The 23,145-nt window shown below is 39.7% G+C and overlaps 2 long non-coding RNA genes across 2 annotated transcripts in view; one reads left to right on the top strand and one right to left on the bottom strand.

Moving 5' to 3' along the window:
- LOC117823158 overlaps positions 1–23,145 on the top strand; it is a 93,925-nt gene that overhangs the window by 32,384 nt on the left and 38,396 nt on the right. The window lies entirely within an intron of this gene.
- On the bottom strand, positions 7,116–11,416 carry LOC117823159. Its single transcript, XR_004633328.1, has 2 exons — positions 11,317–11,416; positions 7,116–7,663 (listed from the first exon to the last, which is right to left on the bottom strand). It is a non-coding gene; the product is annotated as an uncharacterized LOC117823159 (long non-coding RNA).

Genomic DNA, 23,145 nt, shown 5'->3' with positions numbered 1-23,145 from the left:
ACTCTCCAGACTAGACTACTTTATTTCCTGATTTGATAGGAAAAAAGCTTTTATTTTGAAAGGAAACCACAGGTATTTCCTGTTGCTCATAAAATAACAGGAGTTGATAAAAACAGCTGAAAGAACAATTAACAGTAATACATATTCAATGTGTTTGCACTCCCTGCAGAGATGTAATCTCTTACTTTGTCTGTTACGTCTTTTTTTTTTTTTTCCTCTATTTTCTACTAAGCAGGGGTGGAGACTAGTCTCAACACATACATAGAGAGATAGAGTTTTTGTGATAGAGGATGTCAAAAGTAGACCCCTATGATCCTCTCCATGTGGGAAAAACTGGCGGTGCTTCCTCAAAATTTTAGCCTGCTGCCTTGATGAAAAAACTGTATCGATATTCATTTTTCATCTCACCAATTTAAATTTTTTCTCAAGTCCATTTCCATTTTCAACCATTCCCTGAAGTACCATTAGATCCCAAGCAGTGTTGGGCATTATACTGAAATTGAATAAGTAGCTACAATGACTTGTTACTACTACCAAAAAGAGACAAGTGCTAACTGATTTTCTGGATTATGAAAGTAATTTGTTTCTTAGTAAAAACAAGTAACATTAGCATTATTTTTTTGCTTTAATACCCTTAACATACTCTGCTTCTCGTCTCACCGGTACTTTTCTAATTCGTTATCTAAAGCCAGCAGACTCAATGTATATAAAACATGTGTGTTTGGTCCTCTCTAGCTTACAACTTGTGGTGGAGCTGATGGTGATTTTAAATCAAGCCCTGGCTGTTTGGATGGGGTGGCTTCTTCTTGGTCTAACCCAGCTAAGGTGAGCTACCCCAGGGTCAACAGTGTTTGGAACACTGGGCCCTCTGGCATCTTGCTTTGTAGAAGCGTGTTGTTTGGTTGAGTGCTTTGTGAGAGTAGAATGACTAGCCTTGATGGTAGACAAAGTCTTTTTTCCTGCATATAGAAGTACAACTCACTACTGTATTATTGTCCTTCACCTCAGAAAGGAGCAATAACCTTCATTATTTTCTTCATCCTCTTGTCTGAATGAACATGAGCTATTGAGTGCAATTACTGAATGGGATATTCTCTCCTAGGATGCCACTGTGCTGACATTGGTGTTACCTCACCAGCTGATGATTGCTCTTATGTTGTCTGCCACAGGTTAAAAATTGGGTAATTGTAATGGCAACGTTGACTTTAAAAAGTAACTATTGATTTTCGTCAGAACCAACCAAGGCACAGACTGTCATCAATGGATCTGCTGTTGAGACCGTTAATCAGTATAAATACTTAGGCACAATTCTTGATGACAAACTGGCTTTTAATGCAAACACTGATGCCATTTGCAAAAAGGCCAATCAGAGACTCTTTTTCTTGAGGACGCTGAGGAGTTTCAATGTTGACAGATCACTTTTATTCATATTTTATTGAGTTTATTTTAACTTTTACAATGACCTCTTGGTTTGGTAACCTCAGCATTTTTAACAAAAACAGGTTAGATTACATCGTCAAGGTCTGCCGAAAGATCGTTGGTACTAATCTTAATAATCTTGGCCATCTCTACCAAGTGAGAGCCACTCAGAAGGCAAAGGCCATCCTTGAAGACCCTCACCACCCCCTTTTAGACTTTTGCCAACAGGGAGGAGGTTCACTTACACCAGGGGGGCAAGATCAAACCGATATCTTAGATCATTTGTGTCCTCAGCTGTTGGGGTTTTAAACAAGCTGTAGGACCTTACCTTTGTCTCATGCACAGGAAGAATGATGTCATCCACAGGGGTTAAGTTATATGGATATGTACTTGTATTGATTTGTGAACTTGTGTTTGTTGTTGTGTGAATTGCTTGTATGTATAGGATGTGTGGACTGCTGTTGCGACACAAATGCCCCTTGGGGACAATGAAGATTTTCTAATCTAATCTAATCGAAAAACTGGATATGCTACTTATTATCCTAAATAGCAGTGGCATTCCAGTAAATTCCGTGGTAATCAGTATTTTAAATATGGTACGTGTTTTTTTGTTTTGGCATCTTTTGTCCTCTGTAGGAACCTTTACAGCAGAGTAGTAGAGTGAAGTTCTGTCCCTATGCTTTGTGTTCTGGTCTGCTGAGGTCATGATTGGTCGACAAATTGACCTTTCTTCTGTAATAGAGTTTTTGGCTGTGTGACTTTTGATCACAAACGCACACTTCCATCTACAAAGTTCGCCTTTTTTGGGGATTTGCAATATGTCAGTTTGATGCTTTATGCTACAGAATGTTGCATGTGTAATCACACTGGAACCGTGTCGATTTTAAGGTCATTCTTTGTGCTTTTAATTAGTTATTTGTGAGAAAATATGTAACACCGATCAATGAAAAGGGCACAGAAAGGTGAGGGAGATTGCCAATTATCAGGACCGACCTTAGGGTGGGTTTATTCTGTGATCAATGCGTCTGAAGACTGCTGTGTTTTAATGATACCGTCAGGTTTCACAATAGCTGTAGCCGTCATAATTCATACGCAGACATGCAAGTGACTCACAGCCACATCCACTTCTCTCCGCTCCCTTAAAATAACAACCTGCTGACGAGTTAGACGCTCTGCACAGATGGTGGTATAGCGTGCGAGCCACACGGGACAATTAGTATGTGAATTGATGATGATGCGGGCTCAGCACTAATTGGAGGCTGGTAAATGAATGTGATTTCTCCGCCTGTCTCAGTGGGCAGCAACATCAGGTAGCACTGTTATAAGTTTATTTCCATAACCAGGCCTGGCAGCACGTAATGGCTCGATGATATGCGACGTGCAGCCAGTCTGCAACCAGGGCCACCAGCGCTAATCACACACGCAGATTGCATTAACGCTGCGTTAGGATCTTGTTTTGGAATAATTGAGGTGCATCAGTATCTCAATTTGCTCGCTGTGAAGCTTTAAGATTCAGTGGGGAGATGTGAGGAGAGGGTTTACTCTAAAGAGAGGCCTTCATGTTTTGCATTATTCCTGCAAGCTTATTTCAATCCCCTGTTCCCCACACACAAACCCTCAACTGCGGTTTGAATAAACACTTGATCACACTCCTGATAGAAAAGGTTAACAGGTTAGAGATAATTTAAGATGAAGCAAACACAAACACACACACATCGAAATCATTTTCATGCATTTGTCAATCCCAGTTTTTGATCTCCAACGTGAAGATGTGCGCTCTTACTGTGCGCAGATAAAACACGTTTGCATGTGTTAATGTTGAAAGGCACGTCAAAGCCGCAAATGACTTGAATCAGAAGCTCCCACAGAGCAGACATGGCTGCAGCTGAAATTGTCATTTCAGTGTAATTTCCATCACCCTGCCCTGCTCGGGATGTATTTACTCCCACTGCGCTCAGATTGCTGTTGGATCTTCAGATGGAGACAAAGTCAGCGTCAGATTAGATCACACTTCTGCAGTCTGAAAGGCTCTGGCACACTGGCTCACACGATGCACCTCACAGCAGTAAAGTCCTGGCTCGAGTGAAGTCTGTGGAGTGTTTTTACGTGCTTTGTTTTTTTTTTTTTCTCTCCCCACCTCCAGTCATGAATGTTAGGTGTTGGGAATAAGCTTGACTCAGAACTGGAGTTGGTCCCTGAGCACTGCACTGTGGTGGGCCTTGCTATTAAAATGTGGGAACAGTTCAAATGCAAATGCAAAATTTCCACACATAGACTTTAAAAGAATACTTAAACAAAAAAAGAACAGAAAAAATGAATAAAAGCCTAATTTCTAATGAAAACATCAGCTTTTGTTGGATCCTAACCTGCTTTAAATAAGCTAGAACATTGTTAAGGGTTATAAAACAGACTGAAATGTTGCCTCAAAGCAAATGGAGACAACAACTCTTATATAATATAGTTACACTTAATGTCTTTTACAGCTATCTAGAGCATGCTGCTCAAAGACCCTTTGTTTACATTTCCCACTAAGGTTTCACAATGACGAGTATATTGAACAGACCAAGGTAAGTATAGGTTGAGGTATACCTTTTATGAAAAATACACATTCATATACAAGTCAGGATCATAGGCTGTACATAACATGGACGTAGTCTCAGTGAGGTCGCCAACTGGTTTATGAAGTGGCATTAGGCAGCCTGGGGCTGCCATATTGGAACCTAAGGACTGGGGACTCAACCTAACTTCTGATCAGTCTACAAACAAGCAAAGATTCAGAGCTGAGGCAGAGCTAAAGTGGGCCTTATGCCTCCTGGCAAACATTTCAAATAGGCCTGTTGGTTAACTCTTCAGCACCCCTGATTATGTCTAACTGCGCAAAACTCTTAGCCTTATAATGTATCTTCAAAATGTATGAGTTTACAAAAATTCTACTGCTGTACGGTGTGAAGAAATAAAGAAAGCTATAGACTGAAACAGTTATTGTACCAGGCTTTAAAATGTCAATTTCTAATCTAAAGATGGTAATTTTTAAAATGTGTTAACATAACCTGACAGAAGTATTCAGAAAACAAATTTTTCATCATTAATTGGCTATATATGCCATGAATAAGCTGATCATTTAGTCAGAAAATGTCAAAAATAATTTTAAAAGGTGCATGATGAGCTGTGAGAGCCTCAGGTGATGTGTTCAAATTGCTTGTGGTGTCTGATTGACAACTCAAACCAAAACTAATTTAATTCGACCATATAGAATGGAATAAAACAGAACAATAATGCCTTCTCTGCACATTGTATACAAAAACAATTGCCGTGCAAAATTAACATTCAGTGGATGTCCTCACTTAACTACACATGAATACAAATAAATTACAGAAATAAAAAGAAAGAGAAGTAGTTAACACAATTTTGCATTCAGCGCAAATCTTAAGGTTAATATCACCTTTTTACGCATTTAAATAGTACAATTAGTTGGTTATTAAACTAAGAGAACAAAAAATTGACAAATAGTTGGTTTTAATATTTTAACTACCTTGGTAAAATCTTTATAATATGACTTCCTGTTGAAAATTTCCAGTAGTGTTTGAGTTGGTTTACAGTTAGATACAGCAGCAGATACCAGGTCTAGACATCTGATGGTAATAATTACCATTTCCTGATACTCATGCCGACCAATTAATGCTTGAGGCACAGCGTTCCATTTATTGGGTATAAAAAAACCAAGTATCATGTCACTGTGAATTAGATATGTTGTTCCATTAAGAATCAAGTAGTGCATTTTGTATAAGGTAATTAAAGCATAAGCAGAAATAACTGCTGATCTTGCATGAATCAATGTAATAGTTCTACAAACTGTGCGCATTATAATAAGCCGTAGCTCAGGTTAAAAATAGTACATCAACATTATTGACCTGAGGCTTTTTTTATCTGATGATACATGTTCAATTAAAGGCATAACTCCTGTATTAGCTGATCATTTATTCCACCCTTAATGGTGTCAAATACTGGCAGTTGAGCCTTATGGGAGGCCTGGCTGGAGGAACCTTTCCTTTGATGGAGCATGCAGACTCTTTTTTTTTTTTTTTTTTTTTTTTTTTTTAAGAGCTCGCAGTCCCCTCTAGGAAACCAGCAGCACGAAGCAGTAAATCAATAGCTACGCAGTGTGGGCAAATGACAACCCGTTTAGTTTGGCGGCCTACTTCGTTTCACAACATGTGGCCTGGCCTTCTAAACTGAAGGCAGGGTCTCAGGGAGAAAATATTTCCCTGCACTAAATCAGATTTGGCAGCAGGTGGTCCGTGGAGTGGTGAGTGAGCTGCCTCTACACCTGCCAAGGACTGCAGAGCCAGAAGAAAACACTCTATTTTTCTCCACCCAGGTGACTCTCCTGCACCTCCCACTGCTTCAATATATCAGGGGTATCGGGGTTGGTTGCGATGTGTCCTCCTTTGGATGCCAAACAACATCAGGCTAAGTGTTGAAGATGGAAGATAGGCTTTTAGCTAACCCTGGAGCTTTTCCGTTGTTTTAGATGTTGGTTAAAGACAGAAATAAACTATTTGAATTGAGGAAAATCACGTGTAATAGTCACTGAGGAGTCATTAATGATTGTGTGTTGAAAGCTGCAGTTCACTGAGCGTCCACTTGAGGCTGGCAGCGGAAACACCAGACAACACATACACACCCATTCAAAAAAGCTCGGTCTGAATAGTTAATTTCTCTATTGGAACAGACAGTATGGGGGGCCGCATTTTATTATAACGTTGTTAGCAAAGAGGCCAACAACTACAAGTCTTTGCATCAAACTAGATCAACTGAAGGTTGGGTCAGCATTTCAAAATGGCAACCGTGGACAATAGGCTTCAAAACATTGCTTCAGAAACAAATGGGTAGGGTCAAAGAGACTACCTCCATTTATTAAACATGATTGAAACACATGAGACAGTGATAATGATAGGTAAGGGATAATGTACAGTGAACAACTGGCTATGTAAATTGGAATCCTGACATAGTTTGCTTTTCATAGGAGTCTTGCTAACCAAGTTCATCCAAACACTTACACAAGTTGATGCAAATATTGATTTAGAAATTAATTTTTTGTATAAAAAACAGTTAATTAAAGAACTACAAAAATACTACAAGCAGCAACCTCCAGTCTTAAAAAATGAAGCCAATGCAGAAGTGTTGAAAACTTCAGTTTTTTAAGCGTCCACTTGAGGCTGGCTACTGAAACACCGGAAGATACATCCACACACATTCAAAAAAGGGGGTCTTTACAGAAAAAATAAACATGGTTACAGCTTAGTGCAAAAACAGATTTGGTCTGAGTAGCTAATTTCGCTATCGGCACACACTGTACGGGGTGTAAGATGTTAAACTGCTGCTGTTAGCAAAGAGGCTTAAGAACGCACCTCAACTATTTGCATCAAAGTAGATCGACCAAAGTTAGGTTGAGTCAGCATTTCAATATGACAACAATAGGTTTCAAAACACCGCTCCAGAAACAATTTGGTGACACCGAGACTATGTCTATGTATTGTACAAGATTGAAACACAAGCAACAGTGACAATGATAGGTAAGTGATAATGTAAAGTGAACAGGTGGCAATGCAAATTGGAATCCTGACATAGTTTGCTTAGCATCGGAGTCTCGCTAACCAAGATCAACCAAACACATACACAAGTTGATACAAATATTGATTTAGAAATGATTTTGTTTATTTAAAAAACTATTTATGTATACAACTACAAAAATAGACCCTCTGATTCCATGGTTGGTCACGCTCCCATATCAAAGAGCCTCCTAACATTACACTGATCATTTCAATTCACAGTCAAATCAGAACATTATCCTGCTTATTTGTCATAATTCACATCAAACTGAACATTTCCATTGGAGGTAACATTAGACAAGGTGAATGTAGTGTCCATTAGAATAACAAACAGGGATGAAATGAGGCATAAAAATTAGCGAATGTGGTTATACTATCAGTGCACATTTTAAGATGACTAAATCTCAAATAATACGGCTGATTGCATTTGATATATTTTCTTAAAGCTCTATTAAAGGTTGCTTTTGAAATAATACATTTATGACCCTGATCCCTGTCAGGAATAATCAAGTGTGCCACGCGAAGCGTTGATGCAATCTGGGTTCAAAGGCAGGATGAAAGAGTGATATGTGCACAGAAATCCAACTCTGTGGCTTTCATGAAGCTGCTGTAATCTCCCTCTGGGTTCAAACCTGTAGCGTGGTTGACAGAAGGAAAATTAATTCTCATCATGTTCTTAAATCCACAACAATTTGTCCTAAGCAGCAAAGTCACTCTGAGGAAAGAAAAAAAAGATATACAGCTAAATGTTAGATGAATTATGCATGTGAGGTGCAAAACTCGATTATACCGTTATTTATCTGATTGACTGGGGCTATGGCAGCGCGGTTCAATTTCCGCTCCTTCGCTCACACTTCATAGCCTCTTACTCTCCGACGATCTCTTATCTTAACATTTCCCAAAAAAAAAAAAAAAAAGGAGTTACAGTGTCTGTTTCTTACTCTCACTCTTCCTCCTCTAGGCAGGAAGCGTCTACACCCCAGTGTTCTTTAAGGAGACATTTATGAACCCAATAAACATCCTTATTGTTTCTAGTATTTTATATTTAGTCTCACTCATAAACTCTTGATGCGTGTACATTTACATTTATGTATAGGAGGCAAGTGATGTTTTTTTTGAGATGTGAAGAATAAAAGATGAACGTCTTTCTCAGTATAAAGAAATCAAATCTAGTAACACAGGAAAAATAAGATTACAATAAGCGTATCATTTAAAGCATTTAGATGGTGCATGGTTTTCTTGCAGTCAACAAAAGACCAAAACCAACAACAGAATAAATCCTACTCACAAAGGAACCCTGTGTATCCAAAGCAATAGACCAGAATTGCTGTCCAAAACCCATTTCTCAAAACATCAGTATGCACACTTACATTTGATGAAACCTTCTTTTGTCATGATAAACACAGAAACTTCACAGACTTTGCGTCAAACCTTCAATAATTGTCATTATTAAAGAGTCGCAACCACTGAGAATCCTCCACTTACATTATTTACCAAAAAATAAAAATAAAGCCATTTTCTCCCATAGGGTAAAATTTGCTACAACGGCCAGCTGCAGTGGTTTCTGGTCATTTTTATACAGATTTCTGTTCACAGTGGGAACAAATTGAGTTGTGGGTGAGAGCCGGGTGAGAGAATTTAATGTTGGTTGGTCTTTTAATACAACATATGGGCTACAAGGAAATATGGAGCATTTCCAGCCTTGTTCTTGAAGATTGATCTAATCAGCTACAAGTTAATTACAACAGGGCTGGGAATCGCTGGTAGACCCATGATACAATATGCGCTTTTCAACCGCAGGAACTTTCCCCAAGAGTTAGATCTTTTGAGGAACTATGCGCATATCTGCAGCAGGAACCAGGGTCTAAATTTAGTTCTGGGGTAGTACTTTTCAAAAGGTGCATTTCGACCGAGAGTTCCAGGGTCTTTTAGCCCCCATAACTACTTTCCCCTGAACTAAAAGGTTCCTGTGCCCCCCATTGTTGTCTGCGTTTCAACCGCAGGCTGAAATCCCGGGTAGATTTTGCAAATCAGGCCAGTGACTAATGGAGAAAAAAAAAAAATTTAAATAATATTTTGAAATCTTAATAAAAAAAACCAAACTAGAATTCATTCCCAGGAACTCCCTCTGTGTTTCAACAACTGTGTAAACTACACAAACACTGTTACGTTCAACTGAAAGTCCCAGGCCCTTTGATACATACCACCCCCCTAGCAGGGGCTTTTCAGGGGGGAGATTATCTACCCCTGAACTAAATTTAGACCCTGGTTCCTCCCGTCGAAACGCACATAGTTCAAGGGCAAAGTCTCTAGTTCCGGGGTAAAGTTCCTGCGGTCAAAAAATGCCTAAAGGTACTTTCCAGGAACTTTGGGGACAGGGCTTTGAATGCTGAACGTTTCCCATTGGTAGAGCAACCACAATGTTTTTATTTCACCACCATCCACAAAAACATTTCACACAACTGTGAGTCACTTGGGTTTAATAGTGGTTTAACAGTTGTCTTCTTTGAGACTACCGCAAATGCGTCACTGTAAGCTTTCGGTGTTACAGTATTGAGAGTGACCCTGTAAACCGGTGGACCTCCAATTGAACGTGTCATTGGCTGTTTACAACAGCTGTTGAAACAGGGAAGGAGTCCCCAGGAATGCATCCTAGTTTACTGTTTTATTACAATGTCAAAATAACCTCATCATATAAGTATTTAATGAGAATCTAAGGCCATTTGTGAAGGATGCCTACAGGTGAACGTCCACAATCAACAGGGTGGCTCTTTCAATTGAAACAGCGGTTAATATCTACCACAGCTTTTAAAATTGCAAGCGTTTTTTGGCGTGTTGAAACGGTTCTACTTCTCGCAATTCCAAGTGTCCGTTCAATGAATCCATTTGCAATTCAACAAAGCACGATTTAAACAGCACAAACTGAATCTCCTCCACGCTTACAGGGGAACCGTAGTGTTGAACATCACGTTGCTGGTCTATCTGTTGCCTTTTATGTTATCTTTGTCTAGTGGCCTTCATCTTTGTCTTACTGCCCTCTACTGGTATGGCGGTATAGTGCAAAAACGTTTTTTTTTTTCAATATGTCATTGACCTGATTGCATGATCTCCATAGGACTTCAGGCCTTGGTGGAAACATAGACAACAATGGGCTCCAGGAACCATTTAGTTCCTGGAAGAACTTCTCGTATAAAAGCACCTAATGATAACATGCCGTACCATGCCAGACCTTACCATGCGATATGACACCACGAAATGCAAAAGACATAACCAACGATAATATCATCATGAAGCAATTGTGTGATAATCAATATAATATTTGGCACTAGGATGTTGGTATTTGTATCACACAATGATATATTGTAATTTTGGCATTTTTCCCACCCCTAGAATGGAATGTTTACAAGTATCATAAGCATTCCCTTGGTTCACTAAAGGCTTATATAAGTATCATTATTTCATTTTTTTTAAAGGAATAACACAAAATTTCTCATTTCTTTTTAATGTGAGAACTGTCTCGTGTGATGAAAGACTGAACAAACAAAACCAAACAATGTCTTTCAAACCAAATCAGAAGAGATGATTTGATGTAACTTTTGCACACAGCCATGCTGAAAATCAAAAAACATTTTCACTCACGTGCAAAAAAAGACTCCTCCAGTCATGCAGCTACTGATAAACTGACATCTCATGAAGTACATCCCAGCATGCAGGTTACAAGGACAAGAGCCTCACATGACTTTCACTCTGACATTGCACAGCACACAACAGCCGGCACACTTATTAGTGATTTCACATTTCTGTGTGTGAGGATCTCAAGTAGGACCGTCCTCTTACTTTGGCGTCCTCCGCTGACACCAAGGAGACTTTCCACACTTATTAGAGTGTGGAAGCATTGTCAAATTGCTTTTAAGAGCCTATGGATGCCTGAACTATTGCTCTCCAGCCTTCGCCAGATTATTCAATCTCACAGTCCTATTGCCGGCTCAAGATAAGATGGAGAATCCATGCAGGGGAGGCTTATCTGAACTTAGCACACACTCTCAGGAGTATGGGATTTCACTACAAATTCCTTCAGCGTATTTCAGGTATGACCCAATTAATGTGACAATTTGCTGCCTTCCCCTTTCACCTCCCTGTCACATCAATAAGTGAGAAGGGTTTTGAATTCAGGAAGTGGACAAACTTTTCTCTGGAATCAGCCCATTAGATTTAAAGTATTTCTTCACTGTATTTTAAGACAGAATTTATGCAAGGTGATCATTGTGCAGAGGTGTGAACCTACCTGACAACAGTCCGCAGTTTGGGACCATAGACTGTATAAAATATGGACTTAGGATCCGTGACGTCACCAATCTGTTTCTGAAGAGCTGTTTGAGGCCAATCGTCGGCGGGAGCCATATTCCTGCTGTCAAGCGATTGCTATGTAAGGAAGCGGAGTTTGAGCCTCCGAGCCAACAGCTACAGTGTTCCCGCAATCAGCTGTGCCTCTCATTGGAAGACTCGTAATCTCAATATCTTCGAAATTGCCGCGTTATGAAAAAATTCACCCCCCTCACAGTGAGAGCCGATCGAGAAATGAGCTATCCAGACTACACTCATCTTTTGTACCAGGCTGTAAACATATTTATTTCTGCTGTAAAGATCATCTTTTTCCCATTCATGTGTATGTGACTTCCGGTACTTCCGGAGCCAGCCTCAAGCGGATCCTCGATGAACTGCAGTTTTTAGCACTTCTGCATTGGACTCATATTTTTAGACCGGAGGTTGCCGCTTGGTTGGGACTAATAGAAAACATATATTGCATCAAACAGAATTTCATCCTTGAATTATATGATACATCTTGTTCATCTGGAGGCCAAAGATCCTTGGTAGCAGAGTTAAGATCTGGTACACATGGTCATATAAATAAAATAAAAACCTCAAACTTCATACAGTCTCTCTCCTCTGCTCTCTGTTTGACTTCAACAGACACAAACGCAACATGTGTTTGTATCAGATGCTAAAAGGACCTTGCATAACATGAATATTTGCCAACCAGTGAATGAGGGCAGTTAGCCGTGTGGTGGCCGTGTCAAGGGGGGCGAAGCTTAGAGACGTACAACGGGCAAAAAGAGGGGGGGGGGGCTCCAAATTCTGGCACTTCCCTCATGATTTGCAGAAGTGTGGGTGTGTTTAGAATTTCTTAGAGTTGAACCAGTGTGAAACAGTCAGAAAATAACATCTCATGTCCAGGTTCTGCTGCTTTGTTGACTTTAACACTGCTCTCTCTTTACTTTATCTCTCTATAGATCCAACGCTCTCTCTCTCTCTCTCTCTCTCCTCTCTCTCTCTCTCTCTCTCTCTCTCTCTCTCTCTCTCTCTCTCTCTCTCTCTCTCTCTCTCTCTCTCTCTCTTTCACTCACGGCTGCTTCTGTTTGAAATTATAGATCAGTCTTCATTGTTTTTTGATAGTATTAAACATAAGAATACCAGCTATTATATTGTTTCAAAGAGAGGAACATTTTCATGGTCTTACTCTATGCTATGGTGTTGTGGATTTTTAATTGGACTCATCTGCTGAGGTGAAAAAAAGGCAGGTTAATCCACGTCTTACGGCCCAAATCAAGCAGGCCCAATAGTAGGACAACTGTTAAGCATAGTATAAGGAGATAATGATGCTCTGCACACTGACGCATTTACTGTATATCCACTTGCTCAGAAGATCCCGGTCAATTGTTTTCTCTAATTATGGATTTTCCCCCTTCCTCAGAGACATGTTAAACAAAGTGCTACTAAAGACTTGGCTGGGCCATCTTGGATGTTTTTTTTCTGCACAGTGTGATCATTATTGACATTAGTGCTAATCTGGGGGCAAATGCCGGCGCAGCTGTCTGGGAAAAAAAGGGGAAAGGATTACTGGCACTAAAAGAGTCCCAGAGCAAAGACAAAACCGCCATGACTGATGGTCAGAGCCTGAACCAGACCCAACACTCTCTAATTAGCTAAAATACATACTCTTTGGATCCAAAATTAAATCACTGACAGCAACTGTGTCCTGATGACATCGTGCGTGGCCAAAAAATGCACCGTGGCAAAGTGGAGACCAAAGCAGTTGGATGGCAAAGAGTGGATTTTGGTTTACTGTACACCCTGCAAGCTGCTCACCTTAATTAAAACACTGATAATGAGATGGAGGCCATTCACCTTCAGTTGTGTGTTTTAATGCCTTACAAGGTATCTCAGAGTCCGGGGGCATGAGGTCTGGAGTGAATCCCATTGTGTCCTGGGAAGATATCAGAAAACAGAGACAGGCTGCACCAAAGCAGAAGCCTTTTTGTGCTTTTTCTCCATGTTTAGGCCAACTTTTTTTTTCTTCCATATACTGATAACCACAATGAGAGTCTCCAAACTGCATTAAAATCAAACTGGATTTCTTTTTTTAGACACTCTGGAGGTGGCTTTGAATCCCTGTGTGTGTATGGGAGAGTGCGTTTGCACCAATGGATGGAAGTTAGCCTGGATGCACCTTGTATCTAGACGAACAATCAATGCCAAGCAGAGGAGAAGTGCACAAAAGAATTAGACAGCCAAAGGAAATGAACCAAATTCAATTTCAGCCCGGGCTGCTCAAGCTGTCTGCCACATAAAGCCAAGACTTATTATGAGATGGGCACCAATGTCATTATTATTCAGACCTGATGAGGCGCCCTCTATTTAATGGAACCTTTCAATTTAGTTCACCTAACAACAATCCCTGCATTATGAAGCTGGTTCGCCTCAGTATTTTGATCGCACCGCTCTTTGAAATGAGCGGCGGTTGCATAAATTGAGAATTCAGTGATCTTGTGGGCTGCGTGCAGATGGTGGTTATTGATTTATTTAGATAAGAAATATTGCTTATTTCAAAGGGCCCTATGTGTCACTTGTATGCTAAGGAGCCTGAATAAGTAAAGTGATGAGTCACTTGGCTGCCATAGATTCAGGAAATTGGTTTGTCGTAGTGTAACAAAAGCCTTGTCTGCAGCTCATAATTGCTTTAGACCTGCAACTTTCGCTACACACTCAGACACACGAGAGGGAGTGTGTGGTGGAGGCTTGAGGCCTGAACTAGGGTGTTTGGTGAGTTGAAAGCCAGTGTACTTCAGAGCTTTTCTGATAAAGTGATGAGAAAGTGTGAGGGTGATATGATAGAACGAGAGTCTTTTCTCGCTTTGGTCCGATAAGATTTCATACACCTCGACAACAAAGCCTCACATGAACACCCTCCCCTTCATATAACCAGTGATTTTAATCAGGTAGCATCCAATTAGGAACCTGCGCCAAGCTAACATCTGGGGAACAGCTGCTAAAATAGTGTGGGAGGTTGGATAACGTAGATTGCTTCTTATCAGGGATCATTTACTCTCCACATATATGCTGACATAAAAGCAACAGCACAGGCCTAATCAGCGAGCTGCATTATACTTCATCCCCTGTTGTGCAATCATTTCAGTCTTTCCCTGTTCTTTAGAGGTTTCGTCAAGTTCTGAGGAAGTGAATCAGCTCAGTAAGTCAGTAACATAGACCTGGCAGTTACCGCTAAAAGTTTCCTCTCAGGCAGCAGACTCAGTCCGCATGCATCATTCTTTCTTTCTGCTTCGAAGCATTTCAATTCTCCTGCAGCCGGCTCTCGTTCTATGAACACCAATATTCTTGGGGTAATTTCAGTTGTCATTAAGTTTTTTTATACTTTTTTTGGCTCAGGAGTATTTAACACTCCAGATCCAGTTTTGAAAAGTTACTGAAACAATTGCTGAAGAAGAGACAGTGATGTGCGTATTTTGATTGCTTACACAAAAAATCTGAGGAGTTTGTTGTAGTGATGGGAAGTTCGGATCTTTTCAGAGAGTCGGCTCTTTTAACTCGGCTCCCAAAGAAGAGCAGGCTCTTTCGACTCCTGAACGGCTCTTAATTTAGGATCTTTTGAAGCCGTATATTTTACCTTAACTTGCAAAAACTAATGGTTTGTGTGTTGAAAACCCTTTTACGTACAGTGTTTTTATGAGAAGCCTTATAATTGCCTAGTTTTGTGCATTTATTCTGTTACAAAACCATTCTTACTTTTGTTTAGTATTTTAATCAAACTTTTGTTTTGTCCAAATTAACAAAAAACTGCAAACATATCCACAGAACAGAACCAGAACCAAACTCTGAGCGTCTGCCCCCCTCTCTGTTTTCACATAATGGTATGATCCTATATCCTCACATGTGATTGGCCGCATGGCTGCCATGGTGACCAATCAAAACAAAGTTCTGCTGTGAGCAGAGCTGGGGCTGAACACCGTTAGAGCTAAGCAGCGAAAGGAAAAAACTGGGAGCCGGCTCTCTCGATGGGAGCCGGCTCTTCTGATTCACTATAAAGCATCGGCTCTCAGAGCCGCAGCTTTTGATCATTACACATCACTAGTTTGTTGAGCTTACTTTAGTATTATGTGGTTGTCATCTGAAACTACATTTTGACATGGTTGTAAGACATTACAAATCCCTATAACTCCCTTTCCCTTGATTGATTAGCACTCCTGAGGCGTGTCGGGGGCCAGAGCTATTGGTGGACCATTTGCTTCCGTGTTGCCGTGAGCGTGCTGTTCCGTTGTGCTAGCAGCACAGATGAACCAGTAAGTAGAGCCGTAGAAATACAGCTCTACCAGTTTGGAGATTATTATGCAATGACCTCATCATTCCAGCAAGTCTTGTGGAGATCTTGCTGTATTTTGAAAATGGACCGTTTTTAGCAGTTTACACACAAATTCAGGGATAATTATGACATATGCACACCTAGCAATTTGCAAACTTGCAAATGTTTAGTATGAACATTGTTGTATGAGGCAAAAGTTGTGTTACTGTTTATTAACGACTGTTTATTGATTTATTTACGGAAAGTGTTGATTGAGAAATGCTAATTGTAAAGCATGAAAGCATGTTTGCAAGCACAAAATTTGTGGTAAGATTTGTGGCTTTGGGTCTTTTTTGATAAAAAAGGTTTTGCCACTGTCTCTTTCAAAAGAGTTGTATGTTGTCCATATACAGTGGGTGAAATTAGTGGAGGCTCAACTAGCTGTGGAGTCACAACTTTTTTTACCGTGTCTGTTGTCGTATTGTCTTTTAGTTTGCAGTCCAGTGTCATCTTAAAAATATTTGGTTTTGTGACGCTTTTGGAAAAAAGTTAGAGTGGATGGTTGTATTGGATACATCAGGGAAACATGTGTAAGCCAGGGCTGCCAGATAGCTTGCAGTTTTGTCAGCTACAATTGTTACTTTATATCCATGTTGGAAATATGAGAAAGCATAATACCCCCTCTTTAAACAAACAGGATATGTCCACTTGTACTGTCAGCCATCCCCCCCCCCCCCCCCCCCCCCCCCCCCTTTTCTTCTCTTAACTAAAAGAGCTTGTGAGAAATATTCAGCCACATGTTAGTTAGGTATCAAACCATGCGGCCTGTAAAAACACAAGCAGGAGTTGAGTGCAATGACATACATTTAATGTTTATACTGAGGTTTTTTTACACTGACTGTTTAAAAAGTGAGTGGACATGACAGAACTTCAAAAGTGAAGGCAATTCCCTTGCTGACTGAATATAGTGTAGGTCACAAAATCCGCCTCCTCCATGTTCACACATGGTACATGGGTAGAACTTAAACAAAATCCACTTGATTTTTTTTCTCGAATTTGGTTTCTATCATTGTCAGTTGTTTTGTTGATTTAGCCCGGATGTTCGTGTCTCTGAGTTTCGTTTAAATTAGTTATTTGATGCTGTTAAAAGGAGTGCAATGCCATGATTGACAGACAAAAGCAGGTACTGCAGAGTAAAGGCGGGATGGCACAATGATATTTGATGGAATACAACACACAAGTCTTCAAGTTTTTCTTAATAATGACTGTCAGCTTTAGACCCAAAACAGGAATCCGATACATTGCAGATTGTGCAGACATGAGGGATATTTTCCATTCTAGAAAGTAACATGCTTTGGTTAGCAGTGAGGGCGCTACCAATGCAAGTGAAGTTGTGGTATTGGTACCAATCAGCTCTCTTCGTCCAGTAGTTGGGGCATGGATGCTGGAAAGGGGGAGGGCAAGAGTTTAAAAACTGTCTAAATGTTTTTCCTTAAGATTTTTTACATGAGTGATATTCAATTGGATCTTTACAGATATTAATCCACTTGTACAACAGATTAAATGAAGCACTGAAGCCTTGCACTTGCTCCACTCGATGTTCAATTTGTTCTCAAGTTTGTTTGGCACCACAGGGCTTTCAAAAACTGGATTATGTCGAGATTGTAGCACTTTCAGATGTCTCAAAAGTCCTTATGAAGGTACAAAAAGTCTTCGACATTCAAGTCATTATTTTTCAATCAAACACGGCCGTCTTTTAGTATTATAGAAGAGTACCATTTCCGACGAAGCCTGTGCATTCCCTTATCCTCTTCTTACAATAACTAGTAGTGAGCAGAACTGTGAGGACTTAATTAAGTGTCCAAGCCCTCGGCTATTCGGGGTAAAATGTCAAACCCCTTTATTCACTTATTCACGGTTGATGCTTAATGCACTATGTCACGCCAAGAACCTCCGAAAAGAAACCGTGCCGGAGGAACTTCCTGGAGGGACAAGACAGTTTAACTGAGCTCCATGCCCCGTCTGCAGACCGGTCATGACAAGGCCCCCCCCCCCCCCCCCACGCTGCAACAATCAGACGGGCAAATTGGAAGTCACAGCTCCAAGTTCAACATCTGAGGGGTGTAAGAGGTCAGGACTCAGCTCAAGGCTCTTGTTTACAGAAAGGGAAGAGACTGATGGTGTCTGCGTAACACTCTGGCCTTAATGGTCCATGGCTTGTGGTTCGTCTTGATGACCTTTCATTACCTTTATGAAAATGTATTTTATTGGTGATATGATTTATTCAACTTTTCAGCCTTACATTATTCTCATAGATAAACAATAAGGGATGCACAATATGGATGTTTTTTGAGCTGACAACCAATAATAACCTGCCCCTGATAGTCAATACTGATAATATTCAAATTATTTTACATTTTAGCATTCTAAAAAATTTAATTTCGATGGATGAGCTGATGTAATACATCTATAATGGGGTTAGTCTGCTAAAAATAAAGTATTAATATTGTTATGATGTCGTATTGGGCAGTTCAAGTAGTCTCAGTCATCTGATAATAGAGCCATTTTTCCTCAAGGCTTGTTTCTTGCAATTGGTAATGACAGAAGTTTAACGGAGCTGGTACTATAGGAAAAAAAAGATCATTTATTGTCTTTAAAATAATCAAACAATACAGAGGGAAAAGTGCAGCAAGAACAAATTCAATATATTTCAGTAATCGCCTTTATTTGCCAAATTATACAAAACATTTTTCATTATTTGGTATTTTCTTTTTGAATGCACACCAGCCAAAGTGGCTGAAGCTGAACAAATCCACAGCCAGTAATTCCCATTCATTTTTCACGCTTAACCCTTTCACCATCAAAATAAAAACATGTTCATGTGAAACCTTGAATTTACTGTAACTCATGTCACACTGTGGTATCATTGTTGTGCATTTAACGTGTACTGTGCAGTGTTTGAATAAGACAGCATGATGATTCTGTTGTTGACAAGTTTGACTGATGTCATCTACATAGGCCATAGTGTGACCTTTGACATTTAAAAGACATTACAGTATTCATTCATTCATTAATAGAAACAAGTGTTTAATTATTGATACTTCAGAGGGTCTGGACTGATGCAAATGACTTACTATGCACAAACTGTCTTATAAGTGAGGGTAAAAAAAAATAGCTGAGTAATAGTTTGAACAACTTGGAAATGCATTTAATTTAAGCTCCATAATGCTTTAAAAAAATATAAAAATACATAAATATAAAGGATACAAAAAATACATTGAGGAAAGAACATCAATGGATGTCAGCCAAAGCACCCCGTCTGGAGGCAGACTCGTTTTTCATTAAGATTAACTGTGTAGCGGGGGCGGCCTATCTTTCTATGCCTCCAGCTGACACTTGTCCCCCCTCCTACAGCAGTGCTGCATGTGTGTGTTTGTGACTGGGTGCACGTGCACATCCCCGTGTGTCTAGTGTGTGTGTGTGTGTGTGTGTTGAAATGCTATCAAACAATGAGAGTCTTATCAGACATTGCCAAAGGCATATGAACGAATCAGCGGGGAATATAGACCCAAAATCAGCATGTACCCGAGGGAACAAGGAGTTTCTACTGTGAGCCAAAATATAGGGAAGGAATCTTGTTCACTTGACCTGTTTTCACCACTGAAACCTTATAAATCCTGATACAGTTAACCTCATGTTACACCTGCAGAGAAACATTGTCTTATTAAACGTACAGTATGTATAATTTAGCAGCATTTAGCAGAACAGGCTGGTTAGAAATGGAATATGATATTGGTAAGTAAGTTTAGATTGAATATATTTCAACCACATATTAAGTGTATTATTTGCATTTGTACGTCAGTTATTATTGACTGGTGAGCTCCGTATTGTATTGTTCGAAGAGCCGTAATGCATTTAGGGGCAGATGGATATTACTACTGAGTCTCGCTTCATACTCTAGTGTACAACCAGCAGAGGTAGGTACAGTTAATCAAACCTTAACTTAAGTGTTATCCAGTACCTAAGCTTGTAACTTAAATAACAGGCTGTATAGTGGGCTCACGTTAAGTCATGACTCGCAGAGCATTTAGAACAGAGCCACAGAGCAAGACTTTCAAATGAGCAAAAACTGAACTTAATGGAAGATAAGGGTTTCATTAAAGATTTAATTAATGGTTTTTCAAATTAAAGTCCACGTTAAAAGTTAATTAAATGAAAGTAACACTGTTAACTAAAGATTAATGAATTAACAGGCGTGTGCCCAGCTTTGACAAACAGGCATGCACAAAATTGCAAACTACAAATTAGCATTATACTACATACTCAATATGATGACATACTTAGCATGAATAGTATGATAGTGTGTGGTTTTGGACACAGGCTAACAGCCAAATTCCACCAGATCTGTCTCCAATCAAGCGGGACAGGAAGTCAGGCACCAAAACAAAATGAAAACATTTGGTTTGTTTTCAGAATAAAACACTCTGTGTTATCGCAAGATCGTGTTTCACGAAACTACAACAACAAACTGTCATGATGAGCAGATCCAGGCCCGGAGTCATTAGGTCAGAGGTTTTAAGAGGATGATAAAGACAACATGGATGAGGAGAGGAGTTGGATTATCGTTGATTCAGTAATTACCGCGGCAAAACCTTGGTCACATGACTCCAGCTGTCCGGCCGTCCTGTTCAGTGCTCCGTTCTGAAAACGACTGCAGTGGATTGGAGACGGACAAAACTAATGCAGGTCCGATGTAAGACATAGTATTTGGAGCAATATGGTAAACACATGAATTATTACAGCGTTGATAAATGATTTTAATATGAGATTGGAATTCTAGCCTGACATGAATTTATTGGCAGGACTCTTGACAGTTGAAATATCTTGATAGTATCGTCTCTGTAAAGTGTGATTTGCTATAGCCAATAGCTGTATATAAAGGTAATGTATGAGGTAAGAGGGTTTGTTGTTCATTGACCATATCAACGTGGAAATTTTCCCTTTTACTATTTTATTTTCGGTTTGTTTTCCCTCCCTGTGTTATACTTGTCAGGGTTTCCCTCAGGGAGCTATCAGTTGAAGGAGCAAAGGAATTGCAGAAGTTCAGCACATTGTTAAAAGGAGTGTTTTTCCTCACAACCCTTCCTCTAAAGTCATTATAGGTCTGAGCTGTTTGCGCACTGCCTGTCTGAGCAACAAGAAGCCACAGGCTGAACACAAACTCAAACTCTAACACTCTCAGACTACACAATGGGCACTTGTGTTAGATGGATATCCCAATTATTTTGAAAGAACCAGTCTGACAACAAAATATTTCCTCAAACCACTCTCAACTTCTCTATTCTTCTTTGATATCTCCTCTTCTTTTGAACCTTTGAACCATTTGACAGGGATGATATTAGGGAGATGATTGTGTTTCTTGGAAAATAAAACTTTAGTGTCTGATTTAAGACTAAGCTGCAAGACAACAAAGACCTGACCTGAATTAGTAAGCCAAAAAAGAAGACATCTAAATGCAGTCTTATAATTTTCAGACAACTTGTTTTTCATTCAGTTTTGCTAAAAAAGGATTCATTTTCTTTGAAGTGACTTCTGAAAATATCCAACAGATGGTTGCTTATGCAGTTGTTTACAGACGTTCGCACCTTTTGGTGTGGATTGTCACACATTCTCTTGTGACCATATGCTGAACATTAACACGAGACCTGACAGATTTTTGTTTCTTCTTTGTCTTTTTTTGTTTTTTTTTCGTCAGCTCCATGAGGAATCTCTTACATCTCTGCATGCAGTTACTTCTCATTTATTTAGAGCCATTATCTATTAGCACACTGCAGGCGTCCTTGTCATCTGTTCTCAGGAAACCCTGGAGTTGGGCGAAATTTAAAGGTCTCACATAATGAAAAACACATTTTTTCCTTGTCTCTACATACAAACTTTAGTCATTCTCCAGCCGAGCAACCCTGAGAGTGCAGAAGAAGAAAAGCCTGTGCATTGTTTCTGTAGCCCACCTACTGGGAAAGCATAGCTTCAACGAGGCAAATTGGATTTGCTCCTGTGGTGACATCACAACAGGAGTGATTCGCCTAGGCATGCCTGCAAAACCAATCCCACTTCTGGAGTATGCTGCTTCCTCCCATGCTATCGCGGTTTTGCTTCCATGTTACAAATGTATGATGGTATAGGTTTGAGCTGGCATGACAACTGCTCTGTTATTCTGTCCTAGCACTGGAGGACCAAAAAAATAGTGGTTGCTTTTTATCTTGAATGACAATGTGCAGGCTGTAGTTGGTGCTAATTTGTTGGGGGTTTTTTGTGCCAAGAAAGTAGCTAGAGTAAGAAAGTTGGAATAATTCTCAAATTGAAGGTACCACTCAGAGACATACTGTTGTGGCTACAGCTGCTGCACTTCTCATGAACCAGACTGTGAAGGCATCAAAGATCAATTGCAAACGCGAACAAGTCTGTCGTCGGCATATCAGCATATTTTACAAACTTGGCTAATCTGATATTAGAAAAATATTAAATAAAACATACAATTCAGATTAATGTCAACATAGCTGTCTTTGCAATATTACAGAAGAACTGTCAGGTAAAAAATAAGCTGCGCAAATTAAGTAATCACTTTTCAATTATTAAAGCACGTCAGACGATAACTCCACTTTATTCCCTGAAACTGATTACTTGCTTGGATTTCGTTCTTGTGGCATGTTTGACAGTTTTTGGCATAATTTTTCAGCTGCAGCCCTAATGTAATAGTGATAATAAAAATCAATATAAAACATGATTCACAGCCATAAGCAAACACAATTTTACATCTAATATGTGCAACGGCTGAAAGGCTCCAGCATTGGCCTTTTTCAGTCTTTTTTTTAAGTATTATGTCGGGAAGCACAATTAATAGATCTGCAAACTGATTGATCAGTACACAGTTTTCTACAAACTTTTCCACTCTGCACCTGTCTGCACTGCCCCTCCCCTAAGACAACTGTCAAGCAGCCAATCAGTGCAGTGCCTCATTATCATAGCATCCCTGCCCACTCAGGTCATCACATGGATAACTAGATTAGAAACTGAAAGGCTGAAGACCCTCTTCAAAGCTTGATTTGATGATGTATTTTGCAACTGAACCCAATACCCTGCGACTAGGACTTGTTGTTAGAAGCCTAAAATACTGTTATGTGACCTTTAATTGGAAACATGTCTTCATTTAAATGTCCAGTTAAAGCTCTCCTGCTTAGAGAGTTCCAGCTAAAGTAATTCACCCATTAGCTTTTATTGTATTAAATGAATCATAAATCATTGTAGAAACAGCATTTAACAGAAAGGATAGTAACTGCTTTATTGACTTAGAGAGTTTACATAAATCTGGCTTTACTGTATTGAATAAATGTTTATTAATAAGTTTTAGATTGCTGGAAAGATTTGGCAAAAGAATATCCGGCACAACAATTCCTTGAGGATGTTTCCTGAAAAGTATCT

The sequence above is a fragment of the Notolabrus celidotus genome, chromosome 12 (assembly GCF_009762535.1).
Source record: "Notolabrus celidotus isolate fNotCel1 chromosome 12, fNotCel1.pri, whole genome shotgun sequence".
Classification (NCBI taxonomy): domain Eukaryota; kingdom Metazoa; phylum Chordata; class Actinopteri; order Labriformes; family Labridae; genus Notolabrus; species Notolabrus celidotus.
This window is presented reverse-complemented; position numbering and strand designations above follow the sequence as displayed.